Source organism: Drosophila persimilis, unplaced genomic scaffold (genome assembly GCF_003286085.1).
Source record: "Drosophila persimilis strain 14011-0111.01,24,50 unplaced genomic scaffold, DperRS2 tig00000746-arrow-arrow-pilon, whole genome shotgun sequence".
NCBI lineage: Eukaryota > Metazoa > Arthropoda > Insecta > Diptera > Drosophilidae > Drosophila > Drosophila persimilis.
The window spans coordinates 610609-636485 of record NW_020825348.1 but is presented as its reverse complement, the minus strand read 5'-3'; the positions used below and the strand labels follow the sequence as shown (position 1 = coordinate 636485).

Genomic DNA, 25877 nt, shown 5'->3' with positions numbered 1-25877 from the left:
TTGGGTGCTGATTAAGTCCTGTACCATCTTCTCCTTCCTCATGTCGTACTCTCTGTCGGTCTCTAGCGATCTCTTCCAGAAACGAAGTGTCATCCTTTTTGGTTTTGGCCAAACCAACTTCCAAACAGAGCTGCTGCAATTTTTAAGGGAATCCAAAGAATAAAGCTTATTGTACATATATGGATTGTTTTACTATAACCAATTTAAAAACTAATTTAAAATTGTGGAAATTTCACACAATTCAGAAAAAAAAACGTTATTTTATGCTCATCAGTTGTTTTTAAAAGGATGGTGGATGGGCCAGTTTAAATCATGGCTTCACATCTGTCAAAAAAGCCCACCGTTCCGCCGAGATGTGCTCAGTGTGCAGAGGTTATAACATATACAATATATTTTCACAAAAACTCTCCCCTTAAAAAGTATTAAGTGGAGAACCGACGGCGTTTATATAATATGTCTAAAATAAGAATACAAATGTGAAATTGTGTCAGTTTTTATTTTGTAGTACGAATCAAACATATAACAGCTAGTTCCCACGCCCAACTGTCAATAAGCTGAAGACTCAAAACAAAATTAAACTCAACCCTGGGATTATGTTTTCTGTATTCGCTGTGCGAAGTGTTCATTGTATGAAGTGGCACATCTATATACTGTATGGTTAGTAGTACCGGTGTTGAGAAATTAACCGCCAATTTTGTTTTCTATTTATAGCCTATGTACACTGGCCGCCGTCCATCAACACTTTATGGAAAGCACCGTAACGTTTTGCCTTTCTGAAAATTGTTCAGTTATTCCGAACGCCAAAGCCGAAGGCCCTGGGATTTAGTTATTTTTATTCGCTGTGCGACATGTTCGTTTTATGAACTGGCACATCTATATACTGTATGGTTAGGTCAGTGCCGGTACAGAAAACACCCCATATTAATATATCGATGTCGTGTTTCTGAAATCATAGTCGATAGTATCCAAAGGCTTAAGGATATTTTGCATCACTATTGCTCCCTGCTTGATGGATTTTAAGTCGATTTTCTCCTTATTTACGTATAATTTATAAAATAATCAACAGGCAGTGTTAAAATATCTAGGTCATTCGATCTTTGTATTACTGTACTTTTTTTTTAAATTTTTTAGAAACAATGTTAACATTAAATGTTATTCAGCGCGTGTAGTTAAAAAAGTGCCGGGTTGTGAAACGTGTGTAATACTCACATAAATACAAACAAAACATTTTAGCATATTTTTTGTTATTAAAACGAAAGCGGCCAATCAGCTGTGACGTTATGGTACTTGATGAATTACTTTCATTACTTTTAGTTGTATATAATATGTGGACCAATTCTTTCTGTTGTTATCAAATTCAAACAAAAAAATTACAATATTTGCATTTGTGTTATGTCTAGGTGTATGTACATATGTATGTATATTACATAAATATATTGAATTTGAAGTCTAAAATAAAATAAATGAATTAGTTTATGCATTTCTTCAAAATTTATTTAAAGAGTTAGATTTTAAAATTTGTTTAAATATGCATATGTACACATATGCATACAAATATACCTAAAACAGTTTTTCTTTTGTTCGGCATAACATTAATTTATTTATTACACTCCACTAAGAACAAAACTGCCAGAAAAACTTATACCATGCAAAAACATCTACATTTTTGTACTGGTTCCAAACTGATTTTGTGTGATAACCTGCGGCTCCAAAAAGTATAATGAATCATGGTTATTTTATGGTTCGAATTTCTTTAAATTTATATAAATATTTATTTTTATTTTTTTTTTTTAGACATTTTGTACATATTGAGTATGTTAAACCCAGTTGTATAGAATTTCGCTATTTTGAAAAGATAATGAATGCAGATACAGTCAGCACAACATTTATTCGGACACTCGTCTATGTCAACTATCTTTATAAATAACTTGAAAAGTATTTAAGTTTGACAACAAATTTTTATTTCATTATAAACATGGATATTACTACTACTAATTTTAAATCTAAAAACAAAAAAAAAATTCTTTGGCGTATAAAAAAAAATTAAAAGTATCAAAAAAGCCACTTTTTTACGCACAACAATTATTCGGACACTTTTTATTTTGTACGAAAAAAACTTATTGTCCCCAATTTTTTCTGATTTCAATATTTGGTGGGGCCGCCCTTAGCTTCAATAACAGCTTTTAGACGTCGGGGCATACTTTTTACCAAATGATTGGTTTCATTTGGATCAATTTTCTCCAATTCCGTCATCAGAGCCGTTTTAAGGATTTCCTTGGAGGAAATTTTATGTTTCCTAATTTTTATTTCTAGCAAATCCCAAACATGCTCTATGGCGTTCAGATCTGGTGACTGCGGCGGCGTTTTTAACTGCTTGCACTGATACAACAGCCATTCTTGGACCAAAAACGAGGTATTTTTGGGGTCATTGTCTTGTTGAAACAAGAAATTCATCGCTTTAAGACCCAATTTTTCGACACTCGCCATTAAATTGTCAGTCAAAATTTTCTTGTAGATGTGCTTGTCCATCTTGGTCTCAATAAACACCATTTGCCCAGGTCCAGCTGCTGCTATACACCCCCAAACCATTACATTTCCACCGCCATGCTTCACTGTTGGGATGAGGTCTTTCTCTTTCATGGCTTGATTATCCTTTCTCCATACTTTGGATGGTCCATCATGTCCGAATATATTATATTTAGACTCCTAACTAAATATAACATTCTCCCAAAAAGAATCTGGCTTATTTAAGTGAAGTTTTGCGAACTCCAATCTTTTTTTTTTGTTCACATCGGAAATGAAGTGAAGCATGGCGGTGGAAATGTAATGGTTTGGGGGTGGAGAAATTGGAGAAAATTGATCCAAATGAAACCAATCATTTGGTAAAAAGTATGCCCCGACGTCTAAAAGCTGTTATTGAAGCTAAGGGCGGCCCCACCAAATATTGAAATCAGAAAAAATTGGGGACAATAAGTTTTTTTCGTACAAAATAAAAAGTGTCCGAATAATTGTTGTGCGTAAAAAAGTGGCTTTTTTGATACTTTTAATTTTTTTTTATACGCCAAAGAATTTTTTTTTTGTTTTTAGATTTAAAATTAGTAGTAGTAATATCCATGTTCATAATGAAATAAAAATTTGTTGTCAAACTTAAATACTTTTCAAGTTATTTATAAAGAAAGTTGACATAGACGAGTGTCCGAATAAATGTTGTGCTGACTGTATCAATCGTCTCTCAAAACGTCGTAGTTTTAGCTTACCGTTTGAGAAATATTAAGCCCTGAAATGAAAAAGTGATAATATTATAATGCCATATTTGTCCAATATTTTAAATTTTACAGCTCATGAAATGTCAAAATAAATTAGTTTCTTGTTTTTTATATTTTATTACGGATGTGGACACATTGAATAAACGTCGCTAAGGACATCGCCAATTCCAGAAATCCATACAACAATCACACAAGCTATTTCACTTACTTCTGTCAGCCAAAACGTTCCGTTTTTAGGTGCTCCCGTTTTCACAAATTTTTGTCATCGATTTGTTTAATTTTATCATCGTTTCTGGCAAAACAAAAATTACTTTAATTTTTTGACTTGCTTTGTTTGAAGCAAAACGGCGGCAGTAATTGCGCGATTTAAGATCAAGTCATCTTCGATGTAACATTGTGTATTTAACATGTTTGACAAACTAACAGCATGTTCCTTAGTAAAATGGCTATATGTATGTGCACTGCTTTGAATGACGTTTTTTTTTCAACACGTATTTTCTTCATTTATTTTATATTTTTATTTAGTTAGCTGTTAATAAGTAAAAACAAAAAGGCATAGACAAATTCAATATTAATTTTTTTAATAAATAAAAAATAAATTATTTTACATTTTTTACATAAAAAATGGGTATAACAGCAAAAATATTTTTTATGAAACAAATTTCCAAGGAACAAGTTAATGGAAATATGAACTCTTTTAATAATTAATGGAGCTAAACTTTTGCTCCTGAAGCTTTTTTAGCCTACTGGGCATTGAATTTGCCAAGTTTTGTAGTGTTGTTATTTCCATCCTGTTCCATTCTGTTTGTTTTAGTTGCTTCAATGTATCGTACTGCTTTGTACAGGCATAGACTCATCAATGGTATCTTGTGGGTCTCAAAATAGCCTATTGTAGTACGGGCAACGTGAATTGGCGAATTGTCCTGTTGAAAAGTTCATTGATCCCCATGGAAATGCTCAGTAAATGGAATTAGCTCACTATCTACCAATTCTATTCTTTTAGTCGAGAAATTGCACTTTTAATTGTCGAAACACTTTGTTCGAACAACTCACTAATATATTTATTAGATTAGCCCTCATTGTGTAGGTGCCAGATAATTTTTATACCCGATACTCAAAATGAGTATTGGGGTATATTAGATTTGTGGTAAAAGTGGATGTGTGTAACGTCCAGAAGGAATCGTTTCCGACCCTATAAAGTATATATATTCTTGATCAGCATCAATAGCCGAGTCGATTGAGCCCTGTCTGTCTGTCCGTCCGTCCGTCTGTCCGTCCCCTTCAGCGCCTAATGCTCAAAGACTATAAGAGCTAGAGCAACGATGTTTTGGATCCAGACTTCTGTGATATGTCACTGCTCCAAAAATATTTCAAAACTTTGCCCCGCCCACTTCCGCCCCCACAAAGGGCGAAAATCTGTGGCATCCACAATTTCGACGATACGAGAAAACTAAAAACGCAGAATCGTAGAAGATGACTATATCTTCTAGAGTGCCAAATCTGAACCAGATCGTATAATTATTACAGCCAGAATCACGAAAACAATTTCACTCTTTCTCGCTCTGTCTCACTCTAACACACAGGTTTCATGGTCGGTTTTGCCAATTGCAAAATATGAGTTCAAGGATCTCAGAACCTATAAAAGCCAGAGCAACCAAATTTGGTATCCACACTCCTGTGATATCGGACCTTGACCGTTTCCTGTCCAAATTTCGCCACACCCCCTTCCGCCCCCGCAAAGGACGAAAATCTGAGGCAACCACAAATCTCAGAGACTATTAAGGCTAGAGTAACCAAATTTGGTGCACACACTCCTTTAAGATGTCACTATAAAACGTATATCTCAGAATTTCGCCCCACCCCCTTCCGCCCCCACAAAGGACGAAAATCTGTTGCATCCACAATATTGCAGATTTGAGAAAACTAAAAACGCAGAATCATAGATAATGACCATATCTATTAGATTGCTGAATCTGGATCAGATCAGATCAGATCATTTTTATAGCCAAAAGGAACAAATCAATTTGCAGTGGCTACGCAGCGCCCGACGTCACGCTCAGACTGATTTTCTGTCTCTCTCGCACGCACTCTTTGTCGTGTCGTTAAATATTAGCGGCGTCTGCCGGAGGAGAGCCATACTGACTTAGTATCGGGTATAACCGTAGAGTTGCGGTGTCCGCAGCAACTCACAACGTTCCCCCTCGTTTTTTTTTGCGAATTGTTCAATTCTGACCCTTTTGGCATTTTTAATAAGGCAGATCAATTTTTGGGCACGAATGTAAATGGGGGTTTCCCCGAAATGGATTCGCCATGTCCTAATTAATCCCAAGCGCCGAAAAAAATGCGATTGCCCCTAAAAAAAATACTAAAAAATAACGTATTTTTCTGAAGAGACGAATACTTTTGTGATATGAAATTTGGTTGATTTTTTTGTTTTTATATGAAAAAAAAATTTAATGGTTAAGATTTAAATAAAATTATGTTCAATTATGTTAGATAAATACTAAATTTAGCCCATCCTATGAAAAAACGATTAAATTCGTTGTAAAATAACCACCAAAAACGAGCTGGAATATAGAGGATACCTAGAGACGAATACTTTTGTGACTGACTGTAAGCTTGAGCATTCATTCGGCCGGATACAAAACAAATTGGGGACTTTCCTTAGGCACTAAATGCAGCCCATACCATAAGTGATCCACCGCCATGGTTCTGCTTGTAGCAAGTTTCCCGTGGATGACGCGGATCTCTAAAATACTTACGATGGCCGTCTGGACCGTCTAAATTAAATTTTTTTCGTCACTAAAAATTATATTTTCGAATTCGAGGTCCCAGAACTTGTGTTTTTCATAAAAGGTCATGCGCGCATCTTTATGCTGTTTACCTAAGCGAGGTTTGCCAACTTTGTTTTGATATTTGAGGTTCAAATTTTCGGTCAAAATTTGGCACACACGTTGCCTGGTGATTTTTAAACCCAGTTCTGTCTTAATTTTGTTGCAGCTGATCATGTCTTCAGTTGCCAGCTGCCGCATGTGCCGTTTTGTGCGTTCGGTAATGGTTGGTACCGGGATAAGCCGACGATTTATGCGGTAACCGTCTGGATCTTTCAAAAAGATCAAAATTGTATTACGATGTCGATTCATTAGCGAAGCGATGCGACCAGTTTTCATGCCGTCTAACTTCATTCCCTTGATCCTTCCCTCAGACAATTCTGAACCACGAGGCATTTTTAACTAAAAGTTAAATTTTCTTTAATATTCTTATTGGTTTGATGCAATAATGATTTCTTACGTACAGAATCAAACAGCTTGTCACTTTTACTGAAAAGATGCTAACACTGCGACTCTCAAAACATGAATAAACATGATTGCACATATATCTATTTTCTACGTAGAGCGCGAGCTTGATCTCTTATCTAAGCTAACGGTACCACAAATGGAGTTCAAAGACAAATCATTGTCATAACTGAACACAACAATAAGAGATAAGAACTGCATAGTCAAACCAAACAAGCAGCTATTACTTTTTAAGAAAAATTGAAAATAATTTTTGCACATATAGCCATTTTACTAAGGCAAATTGAAAATTAAATTTATAATGGTCAAGTTTTCAAATTTTTGATGTCATTTCGAAGTGTCAAACCTACTTTCGAAATGATTTTGGAGAAAGTTCAACCCCATCTGGATGTTACCACAAAGTTGATTTTTTGCACTTACATTTTGAAGTCCGATTTAAATGTGCATTTTTGGCAAACATTCCGATAACCGAATCGGGCTGCGATTGCAGTTTGCACGAAAACGAAAAGTTCTTGCCTTGACTCATTATTTTCAAGCCATATTTACGGCCGGGCTAAAAAAATATTTATTAAAAAAGAAAGCACAAGCTAAATTGTCCTGGTAATGGTGTTAAAATTACGTTAATGCATTAATAAGTCATCTATTTCTTATACCCGATACTCAAAATGAGTATTGGGGTATATTAGATTTGTGATAAAAGTGGATGTGGTAAAAGTGGATGTGTGTAACGTCCAGAAGGAATCGTTTCCGACCCCATAAAGTATATATATTCTTGATCAGCATCAATAGCCGAGTCGATTGAGCCATGTCTGTCTGTCCGTCTGTCCGTCCGTCCGTCTGTCCGTCCCCTTCAGCGCCTAGTGCTCAAAGACTATAAGAGCTAGAGCAACGACGTTTTATATCCGGACCTTTGTGATATGTCACTGCTACAAGTATATTTCAAAACTTTGCCCCGCCCACTCCGCCCCCACAAAAGACGAAAATCTGTGGCATCCACAATTTTAAAGATACAAGAAAACCAAAAACGCAGAATCGTAGAAAATAACTATGTATATCTCTTAGACTGCAAAATCGAAACCTAATCGTATTATTATTATAGCCAGAATAAAGAAAACAATTTCCTTTTCTCTCGCTCTGTCCTCTCTCTAACACACACGTTTCATGGTCGGCTTTGCCTATTGCGAAAAATGAGCGCCTAGATCTCAGAGACTATACGAAAATCTGGGGCATCCACAAATCTCAGAGACTATTAAGGCTAGAGTAACCAAATTTGGTATCCACACTCCTGTTTGATTATTCTATAACACGTGTATTTCAAAATGTCGCCCCTTTCCGCCCCCACAAAGGTCGTGTTCCACAATATTAAAGATACGAGAAAACTGAAAACGCAGAATCTTAGAGGATGTCTATATGTTCTAAAGTGCAAAATCTGAACCAGATCGTATAATTATTATAGCCAGAATCAAGAAAACAATTTCATTCTTTCTCGCTCTGTCTCTCTCTAACACACAGGTTTCATGGTCGGTTTTGCCAATTACAAAATATGAGTTCAAGGATCTCAGAACCCATAAGAGCTAGAGCAACCAAATTGGGTATCCACACTCCTGTGATATCGGACCTTGACCGTTTTGTGTCAAAATTTCGCCACACCCCCTTCCGCCCCCGCAAAGGACGAAAATCTGAGGCAACCACAAATCTCAGAGACTATTAAGGCTAGAGTAACCAAATTTGGTATCCACACTCCTGTTTGATTATTCTATAACACGTGTATTTCAAAATGTCGCCCCTTTCCGCCCCCACAAAGGTCGTGTTCCACAATATTAAAGATACGAGAAAACTGAAAACGCAGAATCTTAGAGGATGTCTATATGTTCTAAAGTGCAAAATCTGAACCAGATCGTATAATTATTATAGCCAGAATCAAGAAAACAATTTCATTCTTTCTCGCTCTGTCTCTCTCTAACACACAGGTTTCATGGTCGGTTTTGCCAATTACAAAATATGAGTTCAAGGATCTCAGAACCCATAAGAGCTAGAGCAACCAAATTGGGTATCCACACTCCTGTGATATCGGACCTTGACCGTTTTGTGTCAAAATTTCGCCACACCCCCTTCCGCCCCCGCAAAGGACGAAAATCTGGGGCATCCACAAATCTCAGAGACTATTAACGCTAGAGTAACCAAATTTGGTACACACACTCCTTTAAGATGTCACTATAAAACGTATATCTCAAAATTTCGCCTCACCCCCTTCCGCCCACACAAAGGACGAAAATCTGTTGCATCCACAATATTGCAGATTTGAGAAAACTAAAAACGCAGAATCATAGATATCGGCCATATCTATCGGATTGCTGAATCTCGATCAGATCAGATCATTTTTATAGCCAAAAGGAACAAATCAATTTGCACTGGCTACGCAGCGCCCGACGTCACGCTCAGACTGATTTTCTGTCTCTCTCGCACGCAATCTTTGTCGTGTCGTTTAATATTAGCGGCGTCTGCCGGAGGAGAGCCATACTGACTTAGTATCGGGTATAACTGTAGAGTTGCGGTGTCCGCAGCAACTCACAACGTTCCCCCTCGTTTTTGTTTTGGAAAAGGAGGGGGGGAAAAGATAAGCACACATATAAATTTGCAAATTACTCTTTCGGAACATTTAGTGCAGCGAAGTGTCTCATGTGAACGAATGCACATAGCGACAAACTACACTCGTTGGTTGGGCAAAGAGCGTGTTGAGAACAAACGATGTTAAAGTGTCTTCGATTCTGTTTCTAATCGTGTCCGCGGGCAACAATTGTTTTATGACTGCCTTTAAAGAGTGACCACTTCTTTTGTGCTCCGATTTTTAGTGACGTTTCTTCTCATTTGTTAAAAATATTTGGTCGATATTCACATAATCATCACTCGTCTTGTTACGAAGAAAGTATACTTTAACCAGCCGAAATTTTAATATGTAGCAAAACGAGGCGAGTTGATTCTTAAATAAAGGAAGCACCAAGCACCTGATTTCAAGTACTATTTATAAGAAATACAAGATTTTTGGTTTAAAAAAAGCCTTGTGTTCAAAGGAAAGTTTCACAGTGACATAGGTATGACGGGACTCCGTTGCATACAAGTCAATAATAATTTTGAAGTTACTTTGAATAATGCAGTAAACCTTTATTCATTACTATGAGTTAATATAGGATGCGAGGCTTACACCGAAATGTGTAGTTGCCACTCGGCGGATCAATATAAAACTAAACTTAAGGTACCCAAACTCCCGGTCTCGAGCCCTCGCTCGCACGGTCAGCGAATCTGCCTACTCAGCGATCTTGCAGAAATCGCTCCGCCCAGTGGCCAATTTGGCTAACATTTGTTAACTACTCCCTCCTTCAAGACTAGGCCGTCCTCGGTCAAGCCCAAGTTCTTCAGCACCTGCTGGACGGAACTTCAGCAATGCGTTCTAAATTTTCCTCGCTGAGTTTGTGGAGGTATGGCAGGCTCAACAGAGTTTGGTGCCGGGTGACTTTGATTCTCGTGGCCGCTGTCACACCTGGGAACCTTTTCGGCACGCTATTGAAGTTTGTGTGCGTAGGTTCCCGTAATTCGGCGTTCCGGGCCATTGTCAATGGTCACGATGACATGTGCGGCGTTGATTACTACGATGCCTTCATCTAATTCGACGATCGGGAGCAGATCGTTGAGTTGTGTGTGGCAGTGGGCTACTGCTCCGGAATGCAGCTCTTGGGCACAGTTGTTTGTCGGTGCCGCCTTGCAAGAGGCAAGGCTTGGGAGCCCTTTGCATGACGTACTGCAATGACCTTGCTGTAGCACTCAGCTACGATGTTCTCTGGCATTCGAATTATTACTCCGCTATGGGCGACAGGAAACATAGTTATTTTCTTACAAATGTACTTAGGTCTAGGTATTTCGATTACGAATATTACGAGGGTTGCTATTTATATTTTTGGAATTGGCAATACTAATGCCAATACGTAAAATCTGACAACGCCACGATAAACTTTGTCATTTTTTAGCACATATGTACATACAACGTTTTTATGTACAATTGTTTTTTTTTTTGTTTACAATCAGCTAACAAAAATTCACTTGGCAAAAAAATGGAAATTTTTCGAGATGGTTTTCGTTGGATTATTTTTCACAACTTTCGACGTGGATTATCCCAGCAAGAATGTTGATGAACTTAGCTCGTTGCATGGCGAGAAAGCACCATCAAAAAAGACAGATTATTGATATTTTGCAGAATTGAATCGTAGTTCACTCGATGACGAGTCCCGTGAAGGTCGTCCAAAATCAGTTGTTGTGCCACAAAACATTGATGGTGTGCGTGAAGTGATATTGCAAGATCGACATGTGACATATCGTGAGATAGAGGCATCCTTGTACATTAATTCCACTGCAATACATTCCATTTTCCATGAACACTTAGTTGTAAAAACAGGTTTGTTCTCGTTGGATACCCTATAACTTATCAATCGCCCAAAAAAAATGCTCGCGGCGATTGGAGTAAGGAAATCCTTAAAAAGTTCGACCGTGGTGCTTCAAAAGCCATTGTTAAAATCGTGATAGTAATGAATCATGGCAATCGACCGTGTGGGTGTTCCAAAATGAGCCAAATCCAACAGAAGTTGTTCGACCACGAAGCACTTTGAAGCAAATGGTCGCCTGTTTCTTCGGGAGAATGGGTCATGTGGCGATTGTTCTGCTAGAGCAACGTAGGACTGTCAATTCTCAGTGGTGCACGACCATTTTTTTGCCAGAGTTCTTCGGAGAAATTCGCATAACCAACTGCCGAACACGAATCATTCTCCATCATGACAAGGCGAGCTCTCACACCTCTCGACAATCAGGTCAATTTTTTAAACAGTCAAAACATCGAAATGATAACTCATCCGCCCTTCAGTCCTGAATTGGAACCCAATGACTTCTTTTTATTTCTTACATCAAAAAAATAACTGCGTGGCTAACGATTTACGCCGAAGAAGCAGCTGAAGAGTTCAAAAACCATGTTTGAAGGTGTCTCAAAATGAATTGAAAAACTGCAATGAGCAATGATTCTAACGATTGCAAAAGTGTATTGATCATGGGAGGGAATATATTGAAAAACAATAAAACCATTACATTTAAAAATTCTTGTTCTTATTTCCTATTCCCGAAATATAAATAGCAACCTACGTATTTCTTCCTTCCTGCTAACTCAACAATTGTTTGACGGTTGCAGTGAGGACATTAATCTGCGCCTGGGTTTTCGAATTTATGTTAATTTGTTTATTGCTAGCCCTAACTAGTTCGTACTCAACCTGTCACGTCTGTTGTAGGTCGTCAAAATCCGGTGTCCCTGCGATAACCTTTAGAACCGTGCCAAGATTATTTAAACTTCTGGCCTGTCTGTGGTGAACTCCTAATGTTTCGTCCCATATCACCGTCCGTCCTTCAACTATGGGGATGTAGTCCGCGTGCGAATAGTCCGTCAGCTTGGAGTCGGTTAGGGTTGTCCATGGTAGGGTTGTAAGGAGGCAGAAATACTCGTTGATGGGCCTAGTAAAATTGGAAAAAAAATACAAAAACTTATTTACTATACCATACTAAAAGTTAACTCCTTATCTACCTCAAATTGTCTTTGTGGACCAAGTGGTCCCCAAATCTGCTTCTACTCTTTGAATTTGCCACATCAATGTCGAATTGGTTCTTTAACAAAGACCGAATAGTTTCTGAATTAAAGGCTGCCACATTGTCGCAATTAATGGTTCTGACGTTTGGGAAGATGTTTACCAATTGTAGAAGTTGTATTTTTACGTCAGTGATCGTGCGCGAAGTATTTTGCTGTGTAGTTGCAAACTTTGAGAACTTGTCGACCGCAGTGAGAAAATATTTTCCTGCGGTGGAGAATATGTCAATGTGAATCAATTCACCTACCCTTGCTGGTATTGGTGTTAGTCCTAATTCCTGCTTCCTAGGGTGCCTATCGTATTTGGCCTTTTGACATATCCTACAGTTCGTTACTACTTCTGCCGCGATCCTTTCCATTTTTGGAAAGTAGTAATCGCGCAGCACCTGCTTCACGTTTTCCTGGGCTGCTCTGTGTGACCGATTGTGTTCGGTGACTACTATTTCCCTTCGCTCTCCGTCATTGGTGATTTCCGGAATTGCAGTACCGGAATTTCGTGTCCGGAAAGGCTTTAAGGTCATTTTGCACAAATGCCAGTATTGGCAGGGTGCAGTGGATGGCATTAACGACCCCAGGCTTTACTACTTCCTTAATGGAATCTAGAAGCGTATCATAATTGACAAAGTCAATCTTGTGGCGTGTTTTTTCGGAGAAGAGGATGTGAAACTGCTTGGAAGGGGAAGTTGATTCTTCCAGGACTATTTGGTTCCTGAAGCTGTTCAAAGGTTTGTCAACGGCTTCGATTACATAAGTAAGCGAGACCTCACTGTGGATTGTAGCAGTATCTGACCGACTCTGTCTCTCTAATACATTAATGTTTTGCCGCGACAGCGCGTCTGCTACATGATTGTCCCTACCTGGTTTGTAGGAGACCCTTGCGCCTCACTCATCAATTCGCGCTTTTCAGCGCATTATTTTTGAGTTTGGATTGCTGTCGGAAACTGCAAAAATCAGCGGCTGATGGTCTGTATAGATGTTTAATGGGAGCTCTCGTTCATTGGTCTCGTAGTTCACTTCTCTGTCTTTCAGGGTCCTAGATATCATCGTTATTGGTCCGTTCTTTTGCGACAGCAGCGCCCCAATGCCACTGGATGAGGCATCAGTGGTTAGGTCAAACGGCTGGTTAAAGTCTGGGTAGTATAGAATAACGTCTTCCGACGCCAAAATGTCATAAGCTTGTCAAAGGCCTGTTTTTGTACCTCGTCAAAGTGGACAGGAATGGATTTCGATCGCTGTTTGCTGACCTTACCATTTTCTCCCCCTTTAAAATTCTGGTGATAGGTCTTGCTATTTGAGCAAAGTCCTTTATGAAGCACCTGTAGGATCTTTTCAGATTCATTTCCGAAGTGAAGTCTTTTTGTCCCCAGGTTAATATTGGCGCCAGATTCAGTTAATGTGTCAAGTCCAATGATGCCATCGAAGGTTGAAAGTTCTGGCAAGATGAAAAACGGGCTTTTTATGCCGAAAAATTTCAGGAAGCACTTTCGCTCGACTTTATTAAAGCCGTGCAGTAATTTCACGATGAATGGGGCCTCCACCGGAACAATTCGGTGAAGTTCGCTTAGAGGTTTGATGTAGTTCTTCGCAGCCCCCGTGTCTATCAGGAAATTTAATGTTCTCCCCGCTACTGTTCGTTTGATGAACGGCAGCAGGGACTCTCCTCTAAAAAATTGACCGTATCACTATCGTACCCTGCGTCATTTTCCTCGTCGATTTCAGTCACTGCCTCCTGTGCTAGCTGCTCATACTGTTGCTCATGTTGGTCTGGGTCTTCCTGAGCGAGGTGATTAACCCTCGGCCTGCGCTGGTCAGAGAATCTCTGAGATCCAGCCGGCCTCTTGAATGCCCCCTGTTGGTGACCGTTATCAATGGTTGTCGTGGCAAGCGGGCCTGCATTGGATCCCTGTTGCCTCCGGAAGTTGGTTGGCGGAACTTTGACGAGGACGGGTCTACGTCCATTTGTTCGACCCTGTCCCGGTCTTGGTGACTATTTGTCTGCTGATTGGCTTGATCGCGCACTTTCCTTGTGTTTTATAGTGGTCGGGCTCATTCTGTCCACCCTGTCTGAAAGCCATTCGTTGTTTACCCCTGTCCTCTAAAGCTCTTCCGTAGTTTGCCGCAAAAACATACCTATCGTGGTTACCTTCAATTTCTTGAGACAAAGCCAAGGCTGATGGCAAGTCTTTAGGTTGAGCCGAAAATAGTACGTCCGCTACGGTTCGTCTGAGGCCTGAGATAAAGACACGGAGGGCGTCAGCCCTATGTTTTTCGTTAAGATGCTGTGCCTGTGTGGCCTATTGTGACATAATTGTTTTGTTTGTAAGAAGGGTGAATTTTTTCCCAACCTCTTCATAAAACTGTACGAAGGACAAGCCGCCCTGTCGGAGCGTGGCGAGTTCCTGTTCTAGCAGGTGCAGTGGACGAATACGTGAAATCAAGGCGATTGATAATTGCCTCGAAGTTCAACACCGTGTTGAACGATGCTAAGAACGAGTCAGCGGGGCCTCTAATCTTATTTCTGATTATGACCGCTTGGTAGTGCTTTGAACTACCTTTGTACCCCTCGTACAGCGTATAAGCAGCCTTTGCCGCTTGGCACCAGGAAACGTTCTGCTCCTGGGTACCATGGAATTCTGGAAGTGTTTTCACCGCATCCAGAGCTTCCTCACAGACCACCGCTCTATCTAAAGCAATCGGCTCCAAAGCCTTGGCCTCGGGTGCCGTAATTATCGCTGCCTGCAGCTGGCTGGTTAATATCTTTACACCTCCAGTGCAGAGCCGACCGCCGCGGACACAATGGCTTGGAGTTGTGCAGCGTCCATTATTCCTGATCGTTCCCCCGGGCCGCGTTCAAAATCTAGGCTAAGATCATCTAACAGTTCTAATAAATCGTTATTGTTATGATGAATACTCATGTGCGGATTCTTTTTTTCCGACCGCTTCTTAATGTGCTCTGTCTTTGTGGTAGGTCAGTTTTCCCCTTAGGTCGGCGTTAAATTCGGATTCCCTTATGAGAAATCTGATATGTTGCCCGCCCTCTACAAAGTAATCATATAGCGAGTGTAAAAATAAAATTTCGAGATAAATGACGCCCGAATGATTTTGGATGTAAACAGTTTTTATTAGCTAGTTCAGTTTCTTCGTTTTCTTTTTTAATTTTACTTTTCCCTTACTGATTACTTTGTGGGCGATTTTTATAAAATTTCCACTTACATGTTTTCTATTTCGCGTTTCCCCAGTTTTATCTTCTTAAATTGTAGTGGTTCTCCAGCTGGCCGTCTCGTATGCTTCTTCCTGTCTGTCGTCGCCGCTGCCCAAAGCCGTCCGCTCTGGTGTAACAAATTTTGGATTTATACTCGGGGCTACGAGTTGTTTGGTGCACTTTTGGCACGCACTTCTTGTAATTTTTTGTGCTACTTTTTGAGCGGGCGTTGTCTCCGCACTCATATTTTTTAGAATTTAGATATTTTGTTTTAACTTCCCTTGTTTTTTTTAAACTTTAACCGAATGCTTTCTTTAACTTTTTTGAGCGGGCGTTGTCTCCGCACTCCTTTGTTTCAGATTTCAGATTTTATTCGTTTTGAATTCTTGTTTCTTTGTTTTTACATGTTGACCGAATTTTGTCTTTAACTTTGTTGAGCGGGCGTTGGCTCCGCACTCTTTTATTTCAGATTTCAGATTTTGCGTTCTAACTTCTTTTCTTTCCGGTTTTATTTGTGGGCCGAATATTTTCTTTAACTTTTTGAGCGGGCGTTGTCTCCGCACTCAGTACTTTGCCGATTTACACTATAGCGGGCGTTGTCTCCGCACTACACTATACGTTAGCGTTGGGCGCCAGTAAATAATAAGTTTTCGGGTTATTTGGAATAATATGATGAACACTTTATTCGTAATTATGAGTTGATATAAACCACAAGGCTAACACCGAAAAATGTAATTGCCACTCGACGGATCAATATAAAAGTAAACTTTATGTACCCAAACTGCCAGTCTCGAGCCCTCACTCATCGTCCGCCGGGCCCGTCGCAGTTCATCAGAAACGCTGACATTGCGCCTCGTGTCTGGTATCCGATGCAGGCTGGCATCCGGCGGTGTCGGCGGCCGCGCTCCCACGGTCAGCGAATTTGCCTACTCAGTGATCTTGCAGAAATCGATCCGCCCAGTGGCCAATTTGGTTAACATTTGTTAACATACATATGCAGTGTACAATATACAATATATAAATTAAACGAGCAGGTACGTTGTGATCCGCAACTTAGTTTTCAATTCCATTATACCTCCTGCCTTTAGTTTTTAGTCTAACTCTTGGGTCTCCTCTCATGGACCGATATATACTATGCTCGAAAAATAAAATTATGAGGCTTTTCGGCCAAAACGTTTCGTTTTCGTTTTAAGGTTCTCCAGTTTTCACATATTTTTTTTGGCTGTTTGCACCAAAACGAAAATTGTTGCCCTGGACAATTTTTTCTGAGCAAAATTTGAGGTTGGGTTAAAATAACATTATTTGTAAAGAAAGCTACGGTTAAATTACCCTGATATAGGTGTCAAGTTTATTTTAATGCATCAATGAGACATCTATTTTTTCCTTTTGCAATTAAGGTTCGTTTCGTTGTATAAAATGCCGTTTACTTTTCAACGAAACTGTTTTCGAAATCGAAGTGTGTGAGAGAGAGATATGGAGAGAGAATGAGTAATGAGTGGCGATGCGTAACCACTGCAAATTAATTTTTTTTCTTTTGAACCAGATTCTGCAATGTGTTAGGTTTGAAAATTCTCTTTGGTTTTGCGTTCCCGGTTTTCTCGTATCTCCAAAACTAATATGTCCTTAAATACTTCGATTACCGGGTATAATAACAAGTTTTGGTTTTTTTTGTCTTGATCAAATTTTGGCAGCTGCTGCCCAACGTACCGAACTGTATGTAAGCGATCAAGCGATTGGCGAAGAAGACACTTGAGTGTTGAGTCTTCTCCCGATCATTTTTGCATTCGTCGGGTATCACAAGTGAAATAGTTTCTTCATCAAAACAAGTTCTAGGGATCATGCTTTCAGATGAATTGATCATGACCCGGCCAATTGAGCTGATCACGTATCCTTGTAGTGACATGTTTCGCGAAGCAACTAGGCGTTGAGCTGTTTAAGTGTTGACTCGCTGATTAATACTGTGCTGGGGCATTTGACTTGTGTTTTTGGCGTCAACCTAGTTGTTTGAGATGCCAAGCTTTGTTGGCACCTATGTGTTTCAAAAATGAAAAGAGAATTTGGTTTAAACTTTATAAGTCGTATTTAATTTTGGTGGCTTAGCGGAAACCGATTGTTTGCTATGGCCAGATAGAATTAAAGCGAGATCGATATGCAACCAATGCGTAGAGGGGTTAGCATAGAACTAAAATAGACGACGGCGCCAGAGAGCCCCTTTAGCGGGAGAGCGCAGCAGCTCTGCAGAAAGTCAACTTTTTACAACATAGGCAGCTCTCTCTGCTCATACAATAATAATGCTTAAAGTTATGGTTATTATTTAGCGGCTGGCCCTAGTTTTGACTATTTTTGGAGGGATCCATGTTTGTGCCTTGTACCAGATAAAAGTATTTACCGAAGCGGTAATATTTTCGTAGATATTTCGTAAGCGGCTCATTATGCTTATAAATCTATGATCTACGAGACAGCAATCGCAATGCTTTTAAGTTATAGCAATTCATCGGCGGCTGGCCCGAACATACTCCACCCTTCGGGAGCTAGTCTCTCAACAGATTTCCTGAGGTTTCCTGAGGACGTTGCTCTGGACGACATCGACCACTCTAGCCAATGCACTATGGGCGATTCTTCAATTTTGGCGGCATCAAGTCTAAAAATAAAGCTAGAAGCAACATTTTTTAATGATACTTAAATATTTTACTTTAATTTTTTTTCTCGTCAATTGGGCCACGCCTTTTTTTTCGACCCTTTTTAAGTCCGACACTGCTACGTAAATTGCAGTTTCTATTATACATTTTATTAACGAAAAGTTAAATTAAAAGCAAACGAAAAAAAAATTATATTTGAACATGTTTTCGAGATATGTCTTAACAGTATTCCAAACGGTAAAAATATTAAAACGTTAAAAATCTTCCTCATGCAAAACGAGAGAATTCTCATTTTTGTAATCGGTTTCATTATTCGACTCGGTTTCTTCGTCTTTATTATAATTATTAAATAAATTACATGAACTTAACTGATGTTGTAAACTCTAAACGGTTTATAACTTCTATTAGAAGCGGTTTTTTTCGAATTTATTAACCTTTTTTATATGATAGCTTTATATTAATGGATCAGATGAGTCCATAGCTCTGTTAAAAACGTCAGCCATATTATTCAATCTACAATTTAGTCTGGCATAAGAACGACGGAAAATTGTATAATTTGTATTACGTTCTTCTGAAGCATTCGCACCTAAACATCCAACAGGAACTATACACATATATACATACATATACAGATATATTATACACTCCCCGACACATCAATACAATGTACACTTTAGGCACTAATATTTCCGGCACAAGCCAAAGAAAACGGTGAATTTGTATTTTCCTCAAATCTCTATTTAATTATGCATAAATTTAAAAAAAATCGAGGGGGAACGTTGTGAGTTGCTGCTGCGACCGCAACTCTATATTTATGCCAGAATAGTATGGCAAAGTCAGTATGGCTACATTAAACGAGCGTGCGAGAGAGACAGAAAATCAGTCAGAACGTGTTGACAGGCGCTGCGTAGCCACTGCAAATTGATTTGTTACTTTTGGCTATAATAATAATCCGATCTGCTTCGGATTCGGCAATCTGGTAGATATGGCCATTTTCTATGATTCTGCGCTTTTGGTTTTCTCGTATCTTTGAAATTGTGGATGCCACCGATTTTCGCCCTTTATGGAGGCGGAAGTGGGCGGGGCAAAGTTTTGAAATATACTTGTAACAGTGAAATATCACAGAAGTCCGGATATAAAATGTCGTTGCTCTAGCTCTTATAGTCTTTGAGCAATTGCTCTGATAGGGAGGAACAGACGGACGGACGGTCAGACAGACATGGCTCAATCGACTCGGCTATTGATGCTGATGGGGTCGGAAACGCTTCCTTCTGGACATTAAACACATACATTTTCACCGCAAATCTAATATACCCCAATACTCATTTTGAGTATCGGGTATAAAAATAATAGCATTAAAGTAGATTAAGGAACAAAATTTAAATAATACAACTCAAATTTCCGTTCTTAAAAAATGCAACATTTGAATACGACACGCATATTGAAAAATTTTTTATTTTTGATAATTTCTCTTCAATAATGAAAATAAGTGATAAATATGGTAAAACTAGGTGTGTTGTGAGTGATTTCATAAAGAACGGGTCAAATTATGGCAAAAACATAAAAAACCGAACCAAAATTGCTACATGCGAGCCGAATCTAAAAAACACGACTACAACTCGATTTAAAAGTCTAAAACTGTACTTTAAGCTGGTGCTAAAATAAGAAAAAATGTTTTTTCGAAGACTTTCGAAGAATAAAAAACCTAATTTTGCGGACGAAAACTTAGAATACTCCCATACTTTTGCAATGTTCATATGGCGTGGAGACTGTCGTAGACTGTCGCTATAAAGCATTTTCAAAGGAACAAAAATTAAATTTTGAAAGGTCATAAAGGTTTCTTTTTTATATTCAAAGAAGGACAGGGAGTGAGGAGTAAAGAAGAATTACAATTAAATCGTTTTCACAGCAGTGTGAGCGCTATTATACTTTGGTGAGCAATATCCTAAAACTGCGTGAACCAGTTGATTTTCCATCAAGTCGAGTTTATCAAGAATTCAAAAAACGTGAGGTGTTTTTTATTAATTACAGTCCCTTAAGGTGTAGAGTCTTCGAAAAACCACGTTTCATTACTGTAGCAGTAGCTTAAAGTACAGTTTTAGATTTTTAAATCGAGTTTTAGGCGTTTTTTTTAGATACGGCTCGCAGAAAAGATTGCATAGCGGTTTTTAATGTGTTTGCCAAAATTTGACCAGTTCTTTATGAAATCACTCACACTTTAGAATTTTTTCGATGTCCGGTCGCGGGCACATCCAAAATAAAAATTTTTTCAATATGCGTGTCGTATTCAAGTGTCGCATTTTTTAAGAACGGAAATTTGAATTATTTCAATTAAATTGTTTTCCTTAATCTACTTTAATAAATACTGCTATTATTATTTTTTAATTTATGCTAAATCGAATAACGATATGAGGAAAATTCAAATTCACCATTCTCTTTGGCTTGTGCCGGAAATATTAGTGCATGAAGTGTACATTTTAGTGTGTCGTATTCAAGTGTCGGGGAGTGTATCTGCTCCGTGAACTAATATTTTATTTACAGTTGGAGACATAGAATCCCACGGATATGTCTTCATATAAAGAAAAAACATGTCTTTGCAAAAACATCGATACTTTTCTGGGTTGATTGAGAATTCACACGATATTGCTATTAATATATAGTAAAGGTTGTTCAATATGACCTCATCAAATAATGTAATGGACGCACAGTTTTGTATATGCAATGATTCGTCTCGCCGTGTTTCCATCATTGCTGTTAACGCTTCCGGTATGCTAATATGCAAACCCATTTCCTTCCATATTGTTTGCTGGGCTTCCATCTTTCTTATCATCATAAAGACAAGAAAAACTCCACAGATCTAGTCCAGGCATGCATTAGGACGAAAGGTTTCGGAATTAAAGTCTGTGATTTGGTCACTTTGGCTTTAATTCGCTGTATGTTTGACTTGTTCAAACTATCTATATTCATTTCCTTTATTATGTACGCTGTAACAGAATCAGCATTGCGGTTGTTGTTGTTCCAAACATCAGCAAGCGTGAAGTTTGTGAACGCAAAGGAAATTTTAAGTGCTCAAAAGGAGCAAAAACGAGTAAAAAAAATTATTATTACAACATTGGTTATTAACTTGCTATTTTTAGTTACATGTTTTGATATTCACTTTTCAAGCAATACTATACGGAACACAATTAAAATTGTTATATTTTTGCTAAAAAAAATACAGTCAACAATAACACTGGGCAATAAAAACAATACGAACATTTAATCACACTTATGGTAAATAATAGATTTTAAACACCTTGAACTTTGTTTTCCATATTGTTCGTATTAGTTTAAATGGGGGCCGCCTATAAACAAACGAGCAGGAGCATCTAAGCCATGAGGATTTTTTGAAAGCGAGAGGAAAGCGCGACAATTAACAATTGCCGTGATCGAAGCTAAGCACATATGGCCCAAATGAGTGGTACAAGTGTTTTTTTTGCCAAAATGCGGAGAGCGCGTTGGAATGAAATGCCACTCGATCGAGTCAGCCAAATAGGATTCATGGACCTTTTTCATATGCGAGGCGCTCAGACAAAACTTCTTTAGCTGCAGAAGCTCGTTCTTGGCGCCAACGAAATTTGTCGCCTTGTCCGACCAAATTTGACTTGGCTTTTGTCCGCTTAGAAACGACACGGTGGTCAAGTCCCTGTCATGTGCATTGCCTTAAAGGTGAAGCAGATGAATACACTGATGTATCACTTGATCGAAAGATATAGTCACTCTCTACGATTCTTTTTGGTTTTCTCGTATCTTTGAAATTGTGGATGGCACAGATTTTCTTCCTTTGTGGAGGCGGAAGGGGGCAGGGCGAAGTTTTGAAATACACTTGTAACAGTGAAATATTACAGACGTCCGAAAACAAAATGTCATTGCTCTAGTTCTTATAGTCTCAGTCCACAAATCTAATATACCCCTATACTCATTTTGAGTGTCGGGTATAAAAATGCGTGTCATCAAGAATTTGGAGGGGTGTACTATTTGGTTCAATTATCTCTCTAGGTTTCTAAAGTAGAGCTCCTCTTAGATCATCCTGTTGGGCAGGTCGACTGTACGAATGCCGTATATCCAGGCAGGGGCCAGTATGGCTTTGTAGATCATGACTTTGTTTTTAAACTGAGCTTGTTACTTTGTTTAAGTAGCCAGAACATTTTCCGCGCCATACACACCAACTTGCTCGTCAAGCTACGGATGTGACTGTAGAAAGTTAAACGTGCATCCAGTGTAACTCCGAGGTATGTGTGATTCCTATGCTGCTCCACGAGTTTCCTAAGCAGGAAGACACCAGGGCTAGAGCCCATTCTTAAAGTGTGCGTCACCACTGCACATTTATCAGTGTTTATGGAGGTGATCCATCGGCTGGCCCATTTTCAAACAGCTTGAGGTATTGCTGTAGATTGTCTATGGCATCATAGACACATCTAGCCCTCGAGAGTACTGCTGTGTCGTCAGCAGATGTTACCACCTTGAGGGTCTGCCCTGTTTGCTTCGGACCGTAGGGAGATTTGGCATGTCGTGGGTCAATAAGCAGTACAGTATCGGCCCAAGCATGCTGCTTTGCGGTACTCTTGCCTTGATGGTCTTGGTCAAAGAAGCTGCACCATCCTGGACTGAACGGGAGGTCCTCTCCGTCAGAAAGCTTTTGATAACTTTATACAGCTGGGGGTTGAGCATCATTTTGATTTTTGCGAGTGGTCCCTCGTGCCACACCCGGCCGAAAGCCTGCGAAATATCCAGATAAGAAACCACAGTGTACTGCTTGTTTTGGAAACAGTCTAGTACAGCTCATACACTTAAGCTACAAGAACTACACCAAGAATTTAAGCGAAAATCAAGAATAATTTATATTTTACAGATCCCATTTTGTGTCTCAAATTAGTTCTATATGTCAGTGTTTTAATAAAACAATAACCAATAAGCCACCTGGAAAAAAATGGTTAAAAAAGTTAAAATTTGCTCAGTATTCCTAGTATTTTTAACAAAAGTGGAGCAACGCCTTGGTATTAAATCTAAAGGACGTGCGCACTGTTGAGGGGTGATTTTCCTCCATTCTTCCTGTAGAATTCGGCGCAAATGTACGTGTTCCACTACCCTGCAGTTGATTGGGTGTGCCGTGCTGAAGTCTGAAGCCAAATTGGTAGTTTGACGTGTCTGTTGACCATCGGCGACTCCAGTATCCTTCGTAGGATGCAGCGCTCAAACATTTTGTCAACAGTTGAAAAGAGACTAATTTGTCTATGGTTGTTGAGGACTTCCGGTGGCTTTCCTGGTTTTGGCAACATAATTATGTGGGCACATCTCCAGGCTTTGGGAAAGTATGATAATCTTAGCGACGAGTTAAAGATTAGCAACATATACAGAATCGTTCTGATGGGTAGCGCCTTTGCCACAACATTGTCAATCCTATCGTCGCCAGGGGCCTTCTTGGACTTGAATTTCTTTATGTCCTCCGAGATTTCTTGAAAAGTGATTGGCGTCACAGGGAGCTCAATCTGGTGGGTCTCATTTAGCCTTTCAGTGACCATCATTGCTCTTCTACTAGATGTCGTCCGAAATGGTGTGAATCTTTCTTCCCGATTCTGTCCATTGCTGTTCTTGCCCATGAGCCGTCAGCCTTCCATACCGAAAAGCGAAGTTTAGGTGGCGGCTTGTAGCGTCCTGTCAGTTTTCAAATGTCGTAGTTTGAGTGTACGTCTGCTGTGGCCTCCGATAGCAGTCTATCCGTGGCATCGGTCTTCTGTTCCGCCAATTTCTTCCTTACCCGGCTAGCCACTCTCCTGAAGACTCTGTCAACCTGCGGCTCATTGGTGCGTATGTACTCGTGCCTGAGTCGTTTCTTAAGCAGAAGAAGCTCGTCGATCTCACTTGAAGTGCCGCCTCTGTGGAGTCCAGTCTGTGAAGTTCGACTGCCTTGAGGGCCAAAGGTGGTAGCAGCTGCAGAAGCATCACAGACTTTGCTCACAAGAGTGTTGACTGCAGCATCTATATCCTGAGCGGTTCTTATGTGTGAAAGTCTAGCGAGCTACCCAGAATGTCCTCAAACAGGGGAATGTTTGCGTTCGGTTTCAATAGCCTCGTCATATCTGGGATTGTCTGCGGAGTTTTCGATTATGTAGCATTGAGAGGCAGGTGATCGGAGCTTAGATAATGCTCTTCACGGATGGTAAGCTAATTGCTGGGGATAGATCGATATAGGAAGAAGTCTAGGCAGGAGTGAATGGATCTGTAGAATTTCCTGTCGCCAGAATTTGAGTCGACCCATTGGTTAGGGCGTCATGCAGTGCCAACGCTCTGCGGTCTCCTCTGTGATTGCCCCAAAGTTTGTGCTTCGCATTAAAGTCTCCTCCAATGATAAATTTGTTACTCAGTTGGGCCAGAAGATTGTCGAAATCTGTGCCAGACCAGGGAATCGATGGGGGCAAATAGGCTGCAGCAATGAGGATCTCTCCGCGTAGTGTTGAAACCATGACCAACGAAAGCTGAATCGACCCCAATTGCACAGCATGATGGTGGTAGTGGGAAATATCCTTCCAAACGAGTACAGCTGCCTCCTGGCCGTTGGATTAGTGGTCGGCTTTGTAACACTCGTATCCGTGGAGCGTGTAGTTTTTTTCTGGGTATAAGTAGGTTTCAGCAACTAACATGATGTCAATATTATGACGCTGTAATAATAGAGCAAGCTCATTAGTGTTATGAGCCAGGCTAAGGGCGTTCCCAAATCCGATCCTTAGGTCCGACAACATTATGGTCTTCTGAGAGATTGCGAGGGTATGGGTGTATCTGCTTTACGCAGTTTGTCGAGGGATTGCAGGATACCTGCTACTGCCGTTGTGAGGCCCTCTACTGACCTCTGAAAATCCATAAGAACCTGAGCCATCGAGTTCGTATACATTTGCGAGGATGAAAACCTTGTGCGTTGGTGGATCAAGTTGGTGGTCTGCGTTTTCCTTGAAGCTGAGGGAACTGGGTGTTATAGTCCTGCTTTCCTAAGTTTTGCCGGCGAGTATCAACGTAGGCCTGTTTGGGTTTGTTACGGCGGAAAGCATCCGAAGGATTACCCGCGCTGTACTGCCATTGATGGGACATTTCTCACCTTTGTAGAATCTTGGTTTTGCGGAGAGACGTTCACGGCGGATTGGCGATTTTTAAGCATCATGACGTAAATCTTGCAGGATCTATCATGCTGCATGCTTTCCGCTGCAGTTTGAGCATGTGAGTTCATCTTCGGTCATGGCGTTGCATTCTGTGCTACCTATCCAGTGGTCCTCGGCGCATCTGCAATACATTATTCGCTTTAGACAATAGTTTTTCGTGTGGTTGAATTTAAAGCAACGGAAGCACTGCCTCACACTGTTGATTTTGCGGGGCACCTTCATTTTCACCCGTTATCTGCAGACTCTAGCGATCTTGAGAGCTTCCTTGTTGTTAGGGGCCTGGCCGAGGTCAATAAACTAGGCGTTTTGGTTGGGGGGTTCCTGCCTGACTCCATCAGCGCTGATGGAAGGGCTCCTCCTGGACTTCGGGTTGTACAGGTTGACCCCTCGATGTCCCAACTTCTCAAATGTCTGGTTGATGGTATCCTTGGGTCAAGATTCTGCAAGATTTTTTGCCACTACCCGGGTGTACTGCACCCGCAGTGAATTTAGTATCCTAATTATCTTTCTATGGGTGTCATCGTCCTTTGCGTAAATACGGAGGTCCCCTGAGGGTGCCGTGCCCAGGGATGGTTTTTTGCCTAGACTTTCGTGTTTTTTTGGGAGTTTT

The 25877-nt window shown here is 39.9% G+C and overlaps 1 protein-coding gene across 1 annotated transcript in view; it reads left to right on the top strand.

Annotated features, from left to right (window-relative positions):
- The first annotated feature begins 1131 nt into the window (after positions 1–1131).
- The window catches only part of LOC6603368 (ran-binding protein 16), a 59060-nt gene continuing 34314 nt past the window's right edge, over positions 1132–25877 (top strand). Inside the window, exon 1 of the mRNA XM_026992560.1 lies at positions 1132–1283. The gene's annotated coding sequence lies outside the window, so the exon portion shown is untranslated. The remainder of the gene's footprint in view (positions 1284–25877) is intronic.